The sequence below is a fragment of the Leopardus geoffroyi genome, chromosome D4, assembly GCF_018350155.1.
Source record: "Leopardus geoffroyi isolate Oge1 chromosome D4, O.geoffroyi_Oge1_pat1.0, whole genome shotgun sequence".
Classification (NCBI taxonomy): Eukaryota; Metazoa; Chordata; class Mammalia; order Carnivora; family Felidae; genus Leopardus; species Leopardus geoffroyi.
Window position 1 is genome coordinate 45,151,611 of NC_059342.1, and position 20,009 is coordinate 45,171,619.

General features: G+C 39.3%; 1 protein-coding gene and 1 long non-coding RNA gene across 3 annotated transcripts in view; one reads left to right on the forward strand and one right to left on the reverse strand.

Annotated features, from left to right (window-relative positions):
* Positions 1-20,009, reverse strand: part of MLLT3 (MLLT3 super elongation complex subunit) — a 288,054-nt gene that overhangs the window by 148,402 nt on the left and 119,643 nt on the right. The window lies entirely within an intron of this gene.
* LOC123593512 lies at positions 11,758-18,795 on the forward strand. Its single transcript, XR_006710358.1, has 3 exons — positions 11,758-11,805; positions 17,054-17,058; positions 18,616-18,795. It is a non-coding gene; the product is annotated as an uncharacterized LOC123593512 (long non-coding RNA).

The window sequence follows — 20,009 nt, forward strand, 5'->3', positions numbered from 1 at the left end:
TGATCTAGTTGTTTGCTAAAGAAGATAGCGCCCTACAAGCACTTTGACCAAAAAAGAGAAAAAAGCAGACCAAAGAAGTGTCCTAGAACTTTAATATATTGAGAGCCATTTTTCTCCCCACAGCTTGTAAATGGATTTTGAAAGGCAACAACTATGAAAATAAACATACTCATTTACAAGAAAACGTTCTAAACATTTCTACTCTAAATCCATCCAGAGTTGTTGAATATTTTTAAATGGCTGATAGGTGCAAAGAATAGTGTTGCAGTCAATGGGGGACTTTATTGTCATAAGTCAATATCTAATCTTGTGGCTGACCTAGAATAACTTGATTCTATGAATTCACCAAAGGACTATAAGCCTATTATAATGGCCACTCATCAAGCCAAAAGCTTTGAGGCTACTTGACATTATGAAGCAATGGCAAGAGAAAAGGAACAAAAAGAATGAAAAACCCATTGCCTTAAGAGTTGATTCACGCATTTTAAAGGTCGGTATGATTTATACAACTTAAAGGCTCAAGGTGAAGTTATTTGTGCTGATGGGAAAGCAGTCTAGAAAGCAGAAATTCAAACACAGCAGAAATGCCAACCACTTGATTGGTAACGGCTATGCTTTCTACAGTAAGTTTTTATAATGTGAAAGAGGGCAGCCAAACAGATATCTCTCAATAATCTACCTTTAAAAAAAGGCACATCACATAGAACTATGTCTTTACAAATTTTTACAAAGATTCACATCAAATCTCCCTTCCTAGAAGCCATCCTGCATTTTATTAGCTTGATGTATAATTTCAAATTCTGAACTGCTGCATTAAAATTAATGCACAAATCACCTTCGGTTAAGAAACATGCAAGAATGTGTTAATGTACATTAAACAGTTTCATGCAACTTGCTACTATTAGGCTGCTGTATTAAAATGAGTCATGCATATTAAAGACAATCCAACAGGATCAGAAATATATCATTTACAGCTGATTAAACATGCTGCTTGGCTCATTTGTTTTACACACACACACACACACACACACACACACACACACACACACACACACACACTGGTCCAAGGTCATTGGGTCAGGAATGGAAGCCCTCATTTTCACATTAGTTTTATGGAAAAAAAAAAATCACACTTGACTTGCATTACTTTGATTTACATTACCTACCTTTTCCAGGAATTGGGCATGCCCTAAATATGAGGGCCTATCGATCCACCAAAGTTAAGTCCCCCTCCAAAAATGCAGATATTTTATTTTGATGGGTTCATTTAATGGGTTGAAGGTAACATACCTCTAAAGTCAGGGTGTTATTTCAGTTAGCAGCAAAACTATCCTATTGGAGCAAACCACTCATTTTACTAATGCACATTTTCCTAAATATCGAGTAAAAGAATGCTACCTAAAAATTTTCTCTGTATTCCAAAAACTGTTAGGAAATCACTATCCCAGCATTAATGCTTCTATTTGGGGAAGACATTTCTGGATAAAATGCCTTACGGTAAATAAGGCTAACAAAACAGAAGGGAAAACTAGTTACACTCATTTGGTTTTGTGCCATCTTCTCTACAAGTACTAAAAAGGCAAGTCAGTGGGTTTGTTTTCTACACAAGCTAGGGAGACCCAAATCAGAGACAAATTTTTAAGTGGAGTCCCCAAGACGGCAACTTGACTTTGATGAATGTATCTCACAGTCAAACATGTCATGTAGCAATGGTTCTTCACACACCTTAGCACACCTGACTCACACGTTCCTTCTTTATTATATTATGCAAATACAAGTTATAGCAGCAGTCACTTGTAAAAGAGAAACAAAAAAAAAAAACAAAGAATTTACATCTTTAAGACAAAAAAATAATGGCCCCTTAATTCAAAAGTCATGGAGGAATGGATGTTAGAATAAATGATAATATGTAACTATAAACCAAAAATTCAACAAAAGTTAACAAGATTATATGGGAAGCTCTATTAATATCATACCTGATTGGAATTCCTTAGAAATGCCAATGAAACTCCAACTTGGAAGTATTTAAAATGAAAAACATTTTACATTCTACGACAGTATTTTATCATGAAGCCCTTCTGTATCTGCCTAAAATTAAGTGCTTTCTTGGGGCACCTGCGTGGCTCAGTCAGTTGGGCATCCAACTCTTGGTTTCAGCTCAGGTCACGATCTCATGATTAGTGAGTTTGAGCCCTACGTCGGGCTCTGCCCTGTCACCTGCAGAGCCTACTTAGGATTCTGTGTCTCCCTCTCTCTCTGCCCCTTCCCCTGCTCACTCTGTCTCTCAAAATAAATAATGTTTTTCAAAAATAAGTGCCGTCTTCATCCTAAAGACTGACATTTCATTAATTTCTCAGCATTGAACACAAATTGTTCATTATGCATAGGGTAAAAATTATTACCTAAAATACCACGCTTTAAATGCTATCAATTACTATGGAGTATGTTGAGGAATCTATCCTTTAAAACAAAATAGTCCTTACTATCTGTGAATAAAGGCCAGGCTTCACAACCTATGGTCTTTTGTTTTTTCCATCAAGCTACAAACGTGCTATAAATAGTGTGACAGACAGTTTCACCTTTAATTGAACCAACTCTGACTACGACAGGGATGTGGACTTTTGTCTCCTCCCTTCCCTGGGGCCCAGTGGGATAAATGCCGGAGGGATTCCACGCAAGCTTTAGATGTCTTGGACTTAGACCCTATTTGTTTTGGAACCATGGGTTCCCTTCTTATTAAATTCTTCTATCTGCCAGGAGAAAACTGGAACAAAAATGAAAAAGTCTAATGCGCTGACTTCAAGGTCTCTTCCATCAGTCATGATAGGAAATTTCAAGGCTTTTTTTTTTTTTTTTCCTTTTTAAGGCAATGAACTCGACAATGTGCTTACACTTTGTTGCTGATGTTTTTAAGTAGTACTTTGGTGAGAATGTGAAACAGAGTTTCTAGTTTACAGTGACAGTGGGCTATAAACCCTGATATAGTCTCACATCCCCAGTTAAAAATCTTTGAAAGTAGATCTCCAAAACTGAGACAAACTCTACTATCCCAAACTGAGGCCGACTACCAACCTATCTGAGCATAACGTTCTGCTGACTGGAAGGGTGCTAACATAGGACAGGAAAAAACTCAGAAACTCAAAAAACTCCTCTCCTACCTGCTCTGGGGGCCCAGGCCCATGCAGAGGCACATAATTTCTCCCCAGGACTCAGTTCCATCTATAATATGAGGGGTGGAGCTGGTCTCTTTCCACCTCCACAGTCCTCTTCTAATGACCCCCTCAGAGGAACTAATCCTAATGGTGTGAGTTGTATTTGCAAGCTCACTTTTAGCCTAAAATGAGATGAGCAATCACAGGGATACAAAAGCTACAAAGAAAATCCCAAAGAGAAAGGAATATGTTCTATGACTGTATGTTTCATAGATTACTAACCAGTAAAACATTTTAAAGCATTTAGGGTTCTTTTTTTTTTTTTTAAGATTTTCATTAATTAAAAAAAATTTTTTTTAACGTTTATTTATTTTTGAGAGACAGAGAGAGACAATGTGAGCAGGGGAGGGGCAGAGAAAGAGGGACACAGAATCTGAAGTAGGCTCCGGGCTCTGAGCTGTCAGCACAGAGCCTGACATGGGGCTCGAACTCACGAACCATGAGATCATGCCCTGAGCCAAAGCCAGATGTTTAACCGACTGAGCCACCCAGGCGCCCCATAAGATTTTTATTAATTTAAAGTAATCTCTACACCCAGCATGGGGCTCGAACTCACAACCCCAAGATCAAGAGTCACATGCTCTACGAAATGAGCCAGCCAGGCACCCCGATTGAGGGTTTGTTTTTTTTTTTTTTAACTGGGTCACAGAGGAAGTGCTGTTTCAGCCTTTGCCAACTTCATCCCCTGTTTACAACAGCACAAGTAGGAAGTACAATCATCCTGTGGGCTGGATTCAAATACAAGATACCCTCAGCCCTGCCCTAGAGCTGAGCGAGCGTGGCTGTGGTTCCAGCACGACAAGGGATGAAAAGGAGCCTGGCGGCCCATCGGTGCGCTGGGAGTCCTCCTGCGCTGGAAGCAGCTGTCCTAGGGAACAGCATCTAGCTTTTTAGCACTACAGTCTTCCCTCTGATGTGTGAACTGAGGTTAACATGGTGTACTTGGCCATGTTTATAGGGCTCTATAAACATTGCTGGCTTGCGCTCAAGAGGTGCACAGAGACGGGACGTGAGTTCTGTCAAAACAGAGCTGTTGTGTCTCGTTCAGCACTGGACTCGGGGCCCAGCACGGAACAGGTGCTCGATAACCATACGCCAATCGACAGGCACGCACCTCTTGAAGGCAAGCCAGAAATGTAACCCAGAATTATGGCTGGTGAACGGCAGGGTGTGACACCATACCCCGTCAAGGGACAACTCCAACCACCCACCATGGTCTTCGGAAGCCCGGGAAGGCTAGGCCCGAAGGGTTACCTCAAACATCCTCCCTTCCTCTGCAAACTATCACTGCAGTTTAGATGAGAGATACAGCTCAGGCAAGGTGAAAAGAGCACAGGACTGGGAATAAGATGACCTGGTTTCAAATTCTAAATCCACCACTTAATGGCTATGACCTGGGGCAAGTCATTTTAACCTCTCGGCCCGCCTCATGTGTAACAAGGGAATACTACTTCACAGTCTAGTTGCCTTCAGAAATGAGGCCGGGTGTGTGAAAGCACCTGGAGAAGGAGGGGAGGAGGGAAGGAGGGGAGGAGGGGAGGAGGGGGGGGAGGAGGGGAGGGGGAGGAGGAAGGAGGAGGAGGGCTAGCTTCTGCAGAGGTACAGCCCCACCTCTAGGAACTCAGAACCCAGTTTCCAGAGAAGGCTGGGAGTGGAACAGCAGCTGTGCCCATGTCTTTGAGAGACTATGAAGGAAGAGACTGACAGCACCTAATGACAGTTTGGATTTGAAGGCTCTCGATTAAAGAGATCCTGGTCTGCCCTCATCTGGCAGGGTCTGAATTTGTTTTCCCGTGTTCTTCCTAACATGAGATCCCAGAACATCTCTTTAATTACTGAGCAGGGGGGTGGATAATTTGGAAGGAACTGCTTAAAATGGTTTCCTTTGTAAGCTTAATGTTCTAATATGACATAATGCTGTGGGCTGTTTGGGGTTTTTGGAGGGGGGGGGGCTGTTGCTGGCTCTTTATAGGTTTCTTATGAAAGTTTTTTAACTTTGTACTTGAGCCTCAAGGCAATTACTATGAAGGGTGCCTTTTAAGCACTACAACTATTTCCTTAATTAATTTGCTTTTTATGTTGTTACTGCTGTTGGCCTCTCTTTACATCTAAAGCAAACGATTTGCCTTTTTTCCTATAGCTTCTTTTTTTTTTTTTTTCAAGCAGGGAAAACAGGTGATCCCCTGTCCCTGCCTCAAACAAATCCTGAAAAAGAAACCAGAAGGTTTTCAAATTAGCACCCTGTTCTAAGCTGAGACCTTCCCCTGGGAAGAGCTAACCTATTTGACTCAAAGCAAGCAGTTCAGAGAAAGGAGAAAAGAATAAAGCTTAGAGAAGTCAGGAACTACGGTTTAAAGTTCTGGGTCACCCCTAACGGGGTAAGTATGACATTTCAGGTAAATCACAATTTTCCTGTGACTCAGTTTCCTTAATTTGACATGGGCAGTGGGAATATGTCCTAGCTTCCTATCTTGGGATGATGTGAGTAACATTCTTTTAAAAGGTAAAAGTAGGGGGTACCTGAGTGGCTCAGTCAGTTAAGCATCTGACTCCTGATTTGAGCTCAGGTCATGATCTCGCAGTTCATGAATTCAAGCACCACGCTGGGCTCTGCACTGATGGTATGGAGCCTGTGTGGGATTCTCTCTCTCTCACCCTCCCCCACTCACGCTGTCAATCTCCCGCAAAATAAAATAAACAAACTTTAAAAAATAAAAGAATACTAGAAATAAAAGCTATCAATGTCAACATTTGAAATACCACACAGATGGGGCGCCTGGGTGGCTCAGTCGGTTAAGCAGCCAACTTCGGCTCAGGTCATGATCTTGCGGTCCGTGAGTTCGAGCCCTGCGTCGGGCTCTGTGCTGACCACTCAGAGCCTGGAGCCTGTTTCAGATTCTGTGTCTCCCTCTCTCTCTGACCCTCCCCTGTTCATTCTCTGTCTCTCTCTGTCTCAAAAATAAATAAACGTTAAAAAAAAAATTTTTTTTAAGAAAGAAAAAAAAAAAAGAAGTACCACACAGATAACAATATGCATTTGTGGGCATAACCAAATCTGGATAAAGACTGTGAAGTATGTTTTTTAGGGAAATAATGTACCCGACGGTTCAATGCCCATAACTTATAACAATGCTGTAGTGCATATAATCCAATAGGGTGAATTACGTGCAAGTGTGAGTAGAAATTATTTAAAGCCTATGCTCCGAATCCCTGCAACACAGTCTTCCGCAGTGCAGAATTCGGCTTCTGGTGCCCTTAAGACAAAAAATGTGAAAATATCACTGCCTATAACAAGGTGCAGTCCTTTCTACAAGTACAAAAGGCATTCTATCTGTTCCCTTCCTTTGCCAAACTCCGGATCTTGTCTCCCACTGCCTTGGTTTTTGGAAAGCAGGTTTAAGGACACAAAGTAAGCAAAATGTAGAGGAAAAATATGAGAGCTAAAATAAAATCAAAAGTTAGCGGAAACGACTGTTGTTGCTTCCTTGACAGCCAAACTGTAGGCACAAACCTGTTGGGGCTACTGGGGCCTTTCCATTCCGATCCTTCCTACCTCTTCAAAGAAAGGGGGCCTAGAGATAAACAAACATGCGAAACAGTTCCTCCACAGGCCCCTGGTACAAAGGCCTCCACTGCTTTCGCTTCTGGCTCCCCGCTTTTCAACTGAAGGCTTCTAGTTCTGCAAGTTTCCCTTCATGCAAACAGATCCACCTGAGTAATCCCTAGGCTGAGTTGAGCAAAGACAAATTTCCATATGGAAACTCAACAATGGCAGATTGACAGTTTCAGATAGACCCAGGCTGCTGCCGGCCTATTTCAAAGCTGCCTCTGCAAAGCCGTTCAGGGTTCCTTTTCCTCCATGTTGGAGAGACAGCCTCCCCCTCTGGGCTGGGCACTTCAGAGCAATTTTGCTTTTTAAGACCCAAGTACATTTCTGTACAGCCCAACAGAATCAGGAAGATAACCTCTTAACTCACAAAGGACTCATGCACTAACTCACAGGACAAAGCCTTCATATCCTGCTGGAAACAAAAAAAGGCTATCTATCCAGTGAGAACCCATTTAGGATCTCAGAGCGCCTCATGTAGTGATGGGTACACAGTACATAATCCATTCGTTCTCTACTGACCACCTATTTATTACGTGCTAGGTGCTACAAATACACAGATTTGTTCAAAGGACGGTTCAAAGAACAGAAGGACTGTGTCCAAAGGACAAGCCTGTAAATAAATGATTATAACGTCAGCATTGCAGTGTTAGCAATAACGCCAAGGTGCAGAGGTAGCACAAAAGAACGCACGCAAAACAAAAACAAAAACAAACCCTGAACGGATCACAGCAGGTTTCAGAGGAGTTATTTAATAGATATTCCTAAAGGTAAGCCTTGAAAAATAAGTATTATCGATAAAAACTTACCTATGATTCAAGAACCTGAAGTAAGGAGAAAGAGAATCAAAATGGGCAAACTATCTCCAGTCATCTGCTACCAACACCAAGCTTTCCTCGAATTCTCTACGAGTAGTTTTGGGGAAGTGAAATATTAATATATTTTTCCTAATGATGAGCCTACATATTTCAGGCAGCTAAATCTCCCATTAAGACTCCTGGCCAATTCTTGATTTAATTCCCCAACTGGTATCATAAGAGCCATCTTCCTGTTTTCCTCAGGAATCTGAAGGACTTCGGACCCAGAACAGTTTAACTTGAGACACCTAAGGAACACAGACACAAAGTCAAGATTGTGTCTGAAAAACTAAAGCAGCATTTTCTTTTTAAGCCGAACAAAAGTTCCTTCCTTAGCACTAAAAAATAATCATTGCCACTGATTTTGGCCAAGATCACACTATTGTCACCCAAGTAGTCAAACTTCAGAGAACCAGATCTTAACTTCTTCCTGTCACTTACAAGGGCGGTGGAAGGTGTTCTCTTCAGAGGACATAAATACAAAAGGAAATGATTTAAAGGGTCTATTACTCACATGAGGACATGATTCAAAATAGAGATTATGGACACTTACAGAGCCAGTGGAATGGGGAAAGAGTTGGCTGTCCATTAAAATAACTGTGGCGAGCCAAATCCTCACTACATGTTATTTCAACCACAGCCTCACCTGGTTGGTTAACTTTCCTAGGACAGCACCGCTAGAATCAAATTGGCAAATTGTCATTCAAAAAAGTATTAAGTTCTAGGGCCAGAAGGAACAAGGAAGTCATTCAACACACCTCTCTAATTCAAGATGACCCCACCTTAAAGCCAATTCAAATAAATAAGAACTTAATGGCTTCTTAAAATTATGTAGAGAAGGCATTTTTAAATGCCTAACTCAACTGGCATCATTTCTAGAGTTCCAGATTTCAGGAAATACTTATGTACTTCTCACCTACGTCCCTCCTGCTGTAGCTTACTCTAATATTGTCATTTTATGCTATAGTCAATCATATAATATGCAATTTTTAAGTACCTCATATATTTCAAGATCTTTCCACCTCCAAATCAAGGAATTATATTTCCATTTTTCCTATAGGTTTTGGCAATATACAGCTTCGTACTATTTTAGATATTTTTTCCTTGGAAATTGAAGTACTAACTTGGAATTAGACAAGTTCCAACTAGTGGATCTCTACTTTATGGTGCAAATGAGAAAACAACTACTTTAATATGTAAGAGAGGACACATGAATGAGAAAGATTTTAGTAAACAATGCCATTGGCAATTTCAGCTCCTAATTTTACCCTATTACCACACCAGGGCCATTGGCCTCTCCCCACCCTTCACCATCTAGAGTTGGTGATACCCCATTTTCCTCAAGCTATAGCTTCTGACACTAGGGGGCTTTATGTCTACCTTCTAGCTCAAAAAATCTACACAGTCTCAGTACACACTCCATATGACATCTGAAATTTCCATATTGAAGAATACATATTGAAGAAATGTACTCCAAATTCAGAGTCTTTTCTTATCCTGCCTAGTTTAACCATTTCTACAGATTCCTCTGCGTGCCGATTTAGACATTGATCTCCCGATCTAAGAAAGCTAGGCTCTCGTGGCGCCTGGGTGGCGCCGTCCGTTAAGCATCTGACTCTTGATCTCCGCTCAGGTCATGGTGTCACAGTTTGAGGGTTTGAACCCCGCATCAGGATCAGCACTGATGGTGTGGAGCCTGCTTGGGATTCTGGCTCTCCTTCTCTCTGCCCCTCCTCTGCTTGTGCGTGCGTGCTCTCTCTCTCTCTCTCTCTCTCTCTCTCTCTCTCAAAATAAATAAACTTTAAAAAAAAATTTTAAACAAATTTTTTTTTAACGTTTATTGATTTTTGAGACAGAGAGAGACAGAGCATGAACGGGGGAGGGTCAGAGAGAGGGAGACACAGAATCTGAAACAGGCTCCAGGCTCCGAGCTGTCAGCACAGAGCCCAATGCGGGGCTCAAACTCACGGACTGCGAGATCGTGACCTGAGCCGAAGTCGGCCGCTCAACCAACTGAACCACCCAGGCGCCCTAAAAAAATTTTTTAAAAAGAAAAGGCAAGCAAGCAAGCTCGACTCTTTATCGTCACATCCTCTATTTCCCTGTCTTAGTCACTCCTGAATTTAAGAGGTAATAGCCCACATATATCTATAGAAAATACATCATTAGGGATTCCTACCTATTACCAGTCAGGAGGTTTAACAATAGATTACCATAAAAATACAGAGCTCTGTTAAGCTCCTAAAGAGGAGAATGCATATTGACTAAGACTGGTTTCATTTTGTTATTATGTTTTTAGTCGAAGAGGAGTACATTTCTCAGGTAATGCACCCCTCTCATAATGGGGGACACCAAGCATCTGCCCTTGCCATTTACTTACCCTTGCTGTTTCTTATTCTAATTGTGAGTTTAAACATTATCCTATACCTATTAAGTGACTGTTCATAACCTAAAAAAAACACACCGTCCACCCTCTTGCCTCACCTTATCTCCAGTTGCCTTTGCTGATCTTAGAATTATACCTGGCTATTCACTGCTAAGAATTGGAATTGACAAATGACAAGTCACCAAGGCTTCTTGGTGGTACAAAAAGAAAGTTGTACAAAAAAAGACAATTAGAGGGCAACAACTGTAAATCATTTCAGACACTAAAGACAAAATGGCCATTCCATACCTAGTAATTCATATTAAGGCAATGATTGGAAATGCTCAGTGACACACCATCTTGGATACTCACATATCACTGAAGATAACTACAATTTTTAAAAGTAGAAAATACAGGGGTTCCTGGGTGGCTCAGTCGGTTAAGCGTCCGACTTTGGCTCAGGTCATGATCTCGCGGTCCGTGGGTTCGAGCCCCGCATCGGGCTCTGTGCTGACAGCTCAGAGCCTGGAGCCTGTTTCGGATTCTGTGTCTCCCTCTTGGTCTGACCCTCCCCTGTTCATGCTCTCTGTCTCAAAAATAAAGAAATGTTAAAAAAAAAAATTTTTTTTTAAAAAGTAGAAAATACATATGCATACACAAAAGACCCTCAGTAGCCAAAGCAATCTTCAAAAAGAAAAACAAAACTGGAGGTATCACAATTCCACACTTCGAGGTATATTACAAAGCCATAGTAATCAAAACAGTATGGGACTGGCACAAAAAAAGACACATAGATCAATGGAACAGAAGAGAACACCCAAAAATAAAACCACAATTATATGGTCAATTAATCCTCAATGAAGGATTAAGAACATGCAATGGGATAAAAAGACAGTCTCTTCAACAAATGGTACTGGGAAAACTGAACTAAACGCAGAAGAATGAAACTGGACCCCTTTCATACACCACACATGAAAATAAATTCAAAATGGATTAACAACCTAAATGTGAGACATGAAACCATAAAAATCCTAGAAAAGAGCACAAGCAGTAATTTCTCTGATATCGGCCATAGCAACATCTTTCTAGACATGTCTCCTGAAGCGAGGGAAACAAAAGCAAAAACAAACTATTGGGACTAAACAAAATAAAAAGCTTCTCCACAGCGAAGGAAACAATCAACAAAACTAAAAGACAGCCTACTGAATGGGAGAAGATCTTTGCAAATATCTCCAATAAAGGGTTAGTATCCAAAATATATAAAGAACTGATTCAACGCCAAAAAAAACAAAAAAACAAAAAACAAAAAAAAAACCCCACAAATAATCCAATTAAAAATGGGCAGAACATATGAACATGAACAGACATTTCTCCAAAGAAGACATCCAGATGGCCAACAGACACATGAAAAGATGCTCAGGGCGCCTGGTGCCTCAGGCATTAAGCATCTTACTTCAGCTCAGGTCATTATCTCACAGTTCTTGAGTTCAAGTCCCATATCAGGTGAACACAAGCCCTGCTTGGGGTGAGCCCTGCTTCCCTCTCTCTTTCTCTGCCCCTCCTGGGATTTTCTCTCTCCCTCTCTCTCTCAAAAAAAAAAAAAAAAAAGACGCTCAACTTCACTCATCATAAGGGAAATGTAAATCAAAACTACAATGAAATATCACCCCAAACCCGTCAGAAAGGCTAAAATCAAAAACACAAGAAATAAGTGTTGGTGAGGATGTGGAGAAAAAGGAACCCTCACGCACTGTTGGTGGGAATGTAAACTGGTGTAGTCACTGTGGAAAACAGTAGAGAGCTTCCTCAAAAATTTGAAGATAGAACAATCCTATGATCCAGTAATCACACTACTGGGTATTTACCCCCAAAAAACACAAAAACAGTAATTGAAAGAGATACATGCACCTTTATGTTTATTGCAGCATTATTTACAATATATGGAAGTGGCCCAAGTGTCCATCGACAGATGAATGGATAAAGAAGAGGTGATATATATACACATACACACATATAACATATACACACATTCACACAATGGAGTATTAATCATAAAAAAGAATGAGATCTTGCCATTTGCAACAACATGAATAGAGCTACAGAGTATAATGCTAAAAAAAAAATAAGTCAGAAAGATAAATACCATATGATTTCACTCATATGTGGAATTTAATAAATAAACAAACAAAGGGGGAAAAAAGACAAACCAAGAAACAGACTCTTAACCACAGAGAACAAACTGATAGTTACAGGGGGGTGGGGGGGTGGGTACGGTGAAGAATGAAATAGGTGATGGAGATTAAGAGGACATTTATCATGATGAGCACAGAGTAATATTATAGAATTGTTAAATCACAATATTGTACACCTGAAACTAATATAACAATGTATGTTAACTATACTGGAATTAAAATTTAAAAACTTAATAAAAAAAAGAAATACATATGCATATGATTTTTTAAATGACAGGACAAGCAAAATATTAACATCATATTTCAAGTGTAAGAAGCTGCTGATCGTAAACAGATTCAACATGACTGTATGCCATACGAAGAAGAAAACAGAGCTAGGAAACCTTCCAGTACTGATTAGTAGACCTATCCCACTTTCAAAGATGTTAAAATGTAGATCTTACCATCTATGAAATACAGCAGCAATAGCATTATAATGGATTAATTATTTGTTGGCATATGAACATATCATAAAAGATTTGGCTAAAGGTGGTGTGTACAACAGGACAACCTGGCAAACTGATCATGGAGAGAAATCTTATCAAGTGAGTTTTATTTGCCTTCTGGTATCACTGTATTTTGCATTTAGGCCTAATCAAATTTTTTTCTTAATTTTTTTTTTTTAACGTTTATTTATTTTTGAGACAGAGAGAGACAAAGCATGAACAGGGGAGGGTCAGAGAAAGGGAGACACAGAATCTGAAACAGGCTCCAGGCTCTGAGCTGTCAGCACAGAGCCCGACACGGGGCTCGAACTGACGGACCGCGAGATCATGACCTGGGCCGAAGTCGGCCGCTTAACCGACTGAGCCACCCAGGCGCCCCAGGCCTAATCAGATTTTCGATGAAAAAGGTATCATGGGAGAATTCTAACATATACTCCACCGTGCTCTCCAAGTTATTCCTTTAACCCCTTGCTCTCGTTTTCTAACATAGAAAGTCATTCTACCATTGTGACTCTACATAGCTGTGCTGGAAAAATTTCTCCCATGCTTAATGCTCCCTCCATCAACATGCTCAACTACCTGCAGCTCATAGAACCAAAAAAGGTTTCTATTCTTTTGGCTTTTATGCTCTCTCCTTGTTATCTACCTGCCTGGGAGAAACTGATTCATCTTTCAAAACTCAACGCCACAATTACTCCTCTTCCTTATCTTCCCTATTAAGACTTTCCTGGCATCTTCCTCATAAGCCTCCCCTAAATTATAAATTTCCCCTCTGGAATCTTCAATAAGGATGCTTATCCTGTACATGAGCAACATTTTATTGCACTTGAAATTTGCTTCTCTCATTCCCTACTAGTCTGTAACCTGTAAAATCTGTAAAAACGAGCACTTTTTTTTTTTTTTTTTTTTTTTGCTTGGTATTGCCAGGACCTAGTATAGTACTTAACCCAAGTATTCAAAACATTTGACCAAATACTGAAAACAAATGGTGAATTTAAGAACGCTATGACCCAGAAAACAATAATTATATAATCACACTCACATCCTGAACTCAGTTAAATATTTTCAAAAGATAAGGAGTATGGCAAAGGTCTTTGAAAACATGACTCAAACTTATATTAAGTCCCCTGGTTCAAAATGTACTATTTTTCTTAATCGAATTTTTAAAGCAAAAGCATACTCATGATTTGGTTAATGATTTTCTCTTACACATCTTTTAAATGTTAAAATTCTCTTAGGGAAATATAAATCCCACACACGATTTTAAGATACTTTTTAGCTAACTGCCCCTAGAATAATTGATTTATTTAAATCAATTTTTATATATGATTTATATATTTATATTTTTATAATATTTATATTTATATTTATTATATATTTATATATATCAATTGATATATGATACATATATATCAATTTTTATATATATATGAGATTTATATAAATAAGGAAGCCTAAGCAATACATCTTATCCTTAAATAATGTATTTGCTGTGATATGACTTCACCTAATTATTTCTCATATGCTTCCCAAACAAAAAGCTATGAAATGTCACCACTATAATAATATAGTGCCGAACACTAAGCCAAGACATTTAAAATCATCAATCACATAAAAAGAAATGAATAATTGGGGCACCTGAGTGGCTCAGTTGGTTAAGCGTCTGACTTCAGCTCAGGTCATGATCTCACAGTTCGTGGATTCGAGCCCCCCGTCAGGATCTGTGCTGACAGCTCAGAGCCTGGAGCCTGCTTTGGATTCTGTGTCTCCTTCTCTCTCTGTTCCTCCCCTGCTCACACTCTGTCTCTCTCTCTCTCTCTCTCAAAAACAAATAAAGATTAAAAAAAAGAAGAAGAAATGAATAATATATTTTATTACTAAGTTTTTTAAAAGTTACTATACTTTCTGCTTTCAATTATCCCATTTTTGTAAAAGAATATAGAAACACATGCAAAGGGGTGTGTGTGTGTGTGTGTGTGTGTGTACGCACACATGCAAAGAGATTAAATACCTACAGAAAATAAAGACTGGAAAGGGGCGCCTGGGTGGCTCAGTTAGTTAAGGTCCAACTTCAGCTCAGGTGAGTTCAAGCATCATGTTGGGCACTATGCTGACAGCTCACAGCCTGGAGCTTGCTTCAGATTCTGTGTCTCCCTTTCTCTCTGCCCCTCCCCTGCTCATTTATTCTCTCTCTCTCTCTCTCTCTCTCAAAAACGAATAAACACTTAAAAATTAAAAAAAAAACTGGAAGACTATGAAACAAACAGTGATTTCCCCCTACGAGTGGGATTAGAAAACAAAGACAGCTTTTTATATTTTTTTAAATGATAAACAAATCAGTGCCATTAATTGTAATTGCGCTGAGCAAACATGGACTTCATTTGGTCTAAAATCTGCACTATATATGTACAGCATATAAACATATAATTACCCAGATAATGATAAAATAATATTAGATGTCTGCACAGATATACATATTATTCTCAGCCATAAAGTCACACTTCTCTCACATGCAAGTCATAGTCATTCATACATTTCCTGAAATGCATTCTTGTCTGTCATCAGTTATATTCAAGCACTGAGCTCTGCTTTTTTGTTTGCCAAAATATTATCATTGAACTCCTGTATGCCTTCAACAAGAATGACCACTAACACCAGTATAATTCAAAATTGTTTTGAAAACCCTAGCACGTAAAAATACAACAAACAAACAAAAAAGATCGATACATAATTCCTTGTAGAACATTACTATCTATCTAGGGAAACACAGAAAGTCCACTGAAAAAGTACTGGAACCAAAAGAATCTCCAGAAATAAGGTAATATACAAAAAATACACAGATTTCCTCCATAGCAGCAATAAATGCATTCTGGAATAACTACTTCCAAAATGTAACAGAGAAAAAGGGTTCCGTTTATGAGAGCAACAAAAATCTCATGAACTCAAAGCACAGATTATCCATAAATAAAACTATATAACTTTACTGAGAGAGATATAAAATAAGACCCGAATAAAGGAAAAGATACAGCATGCTCCTAGATAGGGAAGACGGAATATCACAAAAAGGTTAATTTCCCATAAATCAATGCATACCTTTATCACAATTCCAACAAACATCCTGTCCTCGATAGGCCAACACTAACATAAAGCAGTCTTGACAATTACTGAGAGAAATGGGGGAAGGCACACTAGCTGGCAACCCTCCAAAGAAAAGAGCAGCTTAGTAAATAAATATATGAAAGGCTATTCCAACTTGCTGGTTTAAAAGAAAATGCAAAAGACAATATTTCGAAAAGATTGGCAAAGAATTTAAAAATAAGATAAGGTCACACTCATACAACGCAAATTGGTATCAGGCGCATGGCAATAAATCTTTCAACTTATTCTTCAAAGGCCAAGTTCATGGTTCGCCTTTAAGAAACTTTCAACAGCCGGGAAGAGCTGCTCCCACAGCCCTGTCATTGCTGTGGTACAGCCCCGCATGTTCACTCTCCCAGTGGATGCCTGAGGGTCTCCATCAGCTGTTTTATTCCCCAAAGGCCAGGGATGGCAGTTTTCCTGTGTTTGTATCAACACTTGTTAGTTAATAGAAAATTGTAATTGAGAGGAATCTGGGAGGAAATAAAAACCCACGGGAGTACTCCTGACATCTGTAAGAACCACCTCTACTTGAGAAATGTTAGAAAAATACATTCATGACTATTGACTGTTTTGTGTCAAGATTCTAAAACAGAATTACTTAATACAGACAAAGTATGAATACACATATTCGTCTATGTTTATTAGGGCAGAAAGGGCGTCAGCTAAAAAGATGCTGAGCTCTGCTTTTCGGTTTGCCAAAATATTTTGTGTGCTGAAAATCTCCAAGGCAGGACTAGTTAATGCTCTAAGGTTCCACGCCTCACCTTTCATCTGCTCTCCTGGTCTACGGCACGAAACAAGAAGAAAAGGGGAGAAGTGCTTCTTGTGAAACTGGTCTCCATCCACCTTTAATTCTGTCTATCCAAGGCTAAAAACTTGCTGCTCTTTAGGAAAATCATAGGACTTTAACTACTGGAATAAAATTCTATTTATACCCAACATATCACTCAATTGTTTACAAAATGAATGAACACACGCAGCTCTAATCCTGCCCTTGGAGAAGCTTCCAGCCACCCTGAGAAAACAACCTAACCGGTTTTGAACTCAAGCCATGCTTTACCAAGCCCAAACCCAGAAAACTGTTTTATGTTCCCTAATCAGTATTATTCAAGAAAACTCCCACTTCCCTACAATGAGAAAAAGGGTAATTTGCCCCCATTCTAGAACAGTCTGTACCAATAATGTAGTTATCAGGCAAAGTATCCACAACTCAAATGGTATAATTTATGAACATCTCACTCTTATCAAACTAATTTCAAAACAACCTGGTGGCATGTGAGACCTATGTATGTCAAAAATGAAGACATTAGCTGTCTAAGAAAACAAGGAATTATTCCTACTGAACTCTTGTGGCCGCAGACTAAACATTCAAGATGGGAAGGAAAATGATCTGAAGAAAAGCCAAATTGAAAAAATAGATGTATTTCAGAGAGATGAGTATCAGTAAAGCCCATAACTCAAAGTTCAAAGCTTTCTTTTTTTTCTTCAAAGACACAGCATTTTCAAGACAAGTTATAGTCATATATTTCTAGTGTTCAAATCCTACAGATAAAAAGTAATCAAATACACAAGGCACGTAAAGGTTGCTTATTCATTCTTTAGGCAGTAAATGTAATCTGATACCTATAAAAATCAACTCTTCCTCCCTGTCCCCAGACCATACTCCCACTCATGACTTGAAGGATAAATGCTTTTGAAGGTAAACATTATAAAACAAAATCAATTAAGTCAAACTCATAAAGACAGAAAGGAGAAAACTGATTGCCAGGAGAAGCAAGGAGAAGGGAATGAGGAGTTATGGTTTCCATGCACACAGACTTTCTGTTTGGGACAATGAAAAAGTTCTGGAGATGGATGGTGGGGACGGTTACGCAACAATATGAACGGGCCTAAGGCCACTAACCTGTACACTTCAAAACGATGGAGAGGTGCTTGGGTGGTTCAGTCGGTTGAGCTCCGACTCCAGATTTCGGCTCAGGTCATGATCCCAAGGATCAGGGGATTGAGCCTCATGTCGGGCATGGAACATGCTTAAGATTCTCTCTCTTTCTCTTCCTCTGCCCCTCTCCCCAGGTCGCTCACTCCCTTGCTTTCTCTCTCTCTCAAATTAAAAAAAATCATAAAAAATTTAAAAATCTCAAAATGGTGGAAACTGTAAATTTTATGCTGTGTATATTTCACAATTAAAAAAAATTAATCAGACTGGAGAGCTATAAGACAAGTTGAACAACGTATATCAATTGAAAGAAAACTAAAAAACTGTCAAGAATTTAGAAGACTCTAAATAAAAAGTGCCAATCACTCTCCTGATTATAGACTAATGATTTCAGAAAGGACGATAACTTCCTCAACAAATTAAACAAATATGAAACTTCTAAGTTATTTAGAAAACACGGGTAACTTTTAAAAAAATAGTTTTTAAAAAGCAGTGCATAGGGGTACCTAGCTAGCTCAGTTGGTAGAGCATGCCCCCTCTTGATATCAGGGTCATGATTTTGAGCCCCATGGTGGGTGTAGAGCTTACTTAAAAATAGAAATTTTAGGGGTGCCTGGGTGGCTCAGTCAGTTGCACGTTCACCTTCAGCTCAGGTCATGATCTCACCGTTCATGGCTTCAAGCCCAGCATCGGCTCTGTGCTGATAGCTTAGCGCTGGGAGCCTGCTTCAGATTCTGTGTCTCCCTCTCTTTCTCTCTCTGCCGCTCCCCATTCACACTCTGTCTCTCTTCAAAAATAAATAAACAATTGGGAATGAAAGCTGGTGCAGCCACTCTGGAAAACAGTATGGAGGTTCCTCAAAAAACTAAAAACACAACTATCCTAGGACCCAGCAACTGCATTACTAGGCATTTATCCAAGGGATACAGGTGTGCTGTTTCGAAGGGACACATGCACCCTCATGTTTATAGCAGCACGATCAACAATAGCCAAAGTACAGAAAGAGCCCAAATGTCCATCGATGGATGAATGGATAAAGAAGATGTGGTATATACATACAATGAAGTATTGCTCGGCAATCAAAAAGAATGAAATCTTGCCATTTGCAACTACGTGGATGGAACTGGAGGGTATTATGCTAAGCGAAATTAGTCACAGAAAGACAAATATCATATGACTTCACTCATATGAGGACTTTAAGAGACAAAACAGATGAACATAAGGGAAGGGAAACAGAAATAATATAAAAACAGGGAGGGGGACGAAACAGAAGAGACTCATAAATATGGAGAACAAACTGAGGGTTACGGGAGGGGTTGTGGGAGGGGGGATGGGCTACATGGGTAGGGGGCACTAAGGAATCTACTCCTGAAATCATTGTTGCACTAGCTGCTAATTTGGACATAAATTTTAAAAAAATAAAATAAAATTTTTAAGAAAGGTCAAAAAGTAAATAAACATTTAAGAAAAATTATTTTAAATAAAAAGTGTTTTAAAGTAACACATAAATTCTGACTCTTTCAAAGAGCTTCTAAAAGATTTGTTCTCCTGACATGGAATTTGGTAAAAGAAGGCTTAAATTCAGTTTAAAAGTAGTAAAGGATAAGAGTAGAAAAGAGCAAATGCCCAGTTTTCCATGAGAGAAACTGGATTGCCAGATGAGTCTGCAAAACATACAGAAAGATCAAAGGAACAGTGAATGGACATTGTTGATCCTAGATTTAGACAGAAAGGCATTCTTGAAAGAATTAACCATATGAATGCCCAGCCAGCCCTCATTATCAAATTCAAAAGCAGCAAGGTAAGCAAGGTACTTTGGCAAAAAGTGTTTAGACTTTTCAGCACAAAGAAGCTATTTCATGTTATGCATCTTTTTAGGAGGGGGAGGATAGATAGGTATTTTTGGACAACATCTAAGTGTCAGAAAAAAAAAGCAAGAAAGATGCCAAGACCTCATTTATGAATGAAAGGAAATAACAAAGTGAACACCATTCCACAAACGTATATTAAACAAACTCATTTCTCTTTGCCTAACACAGGATTAAGGCGGTCGAGGTTGGGGGTGGGGGAATGGGTGAAGGGCTGAGCAAGCCAATTTGGTAGAAAGGGTTTAAGAGATGTTTTTTAAGAAAATTTTAATGAGGAGGGTCCCTGAGACAAATAGGTTTTCCTATCTACAGTGATTGGCCTATGTAAATATCCTACAAACACTGC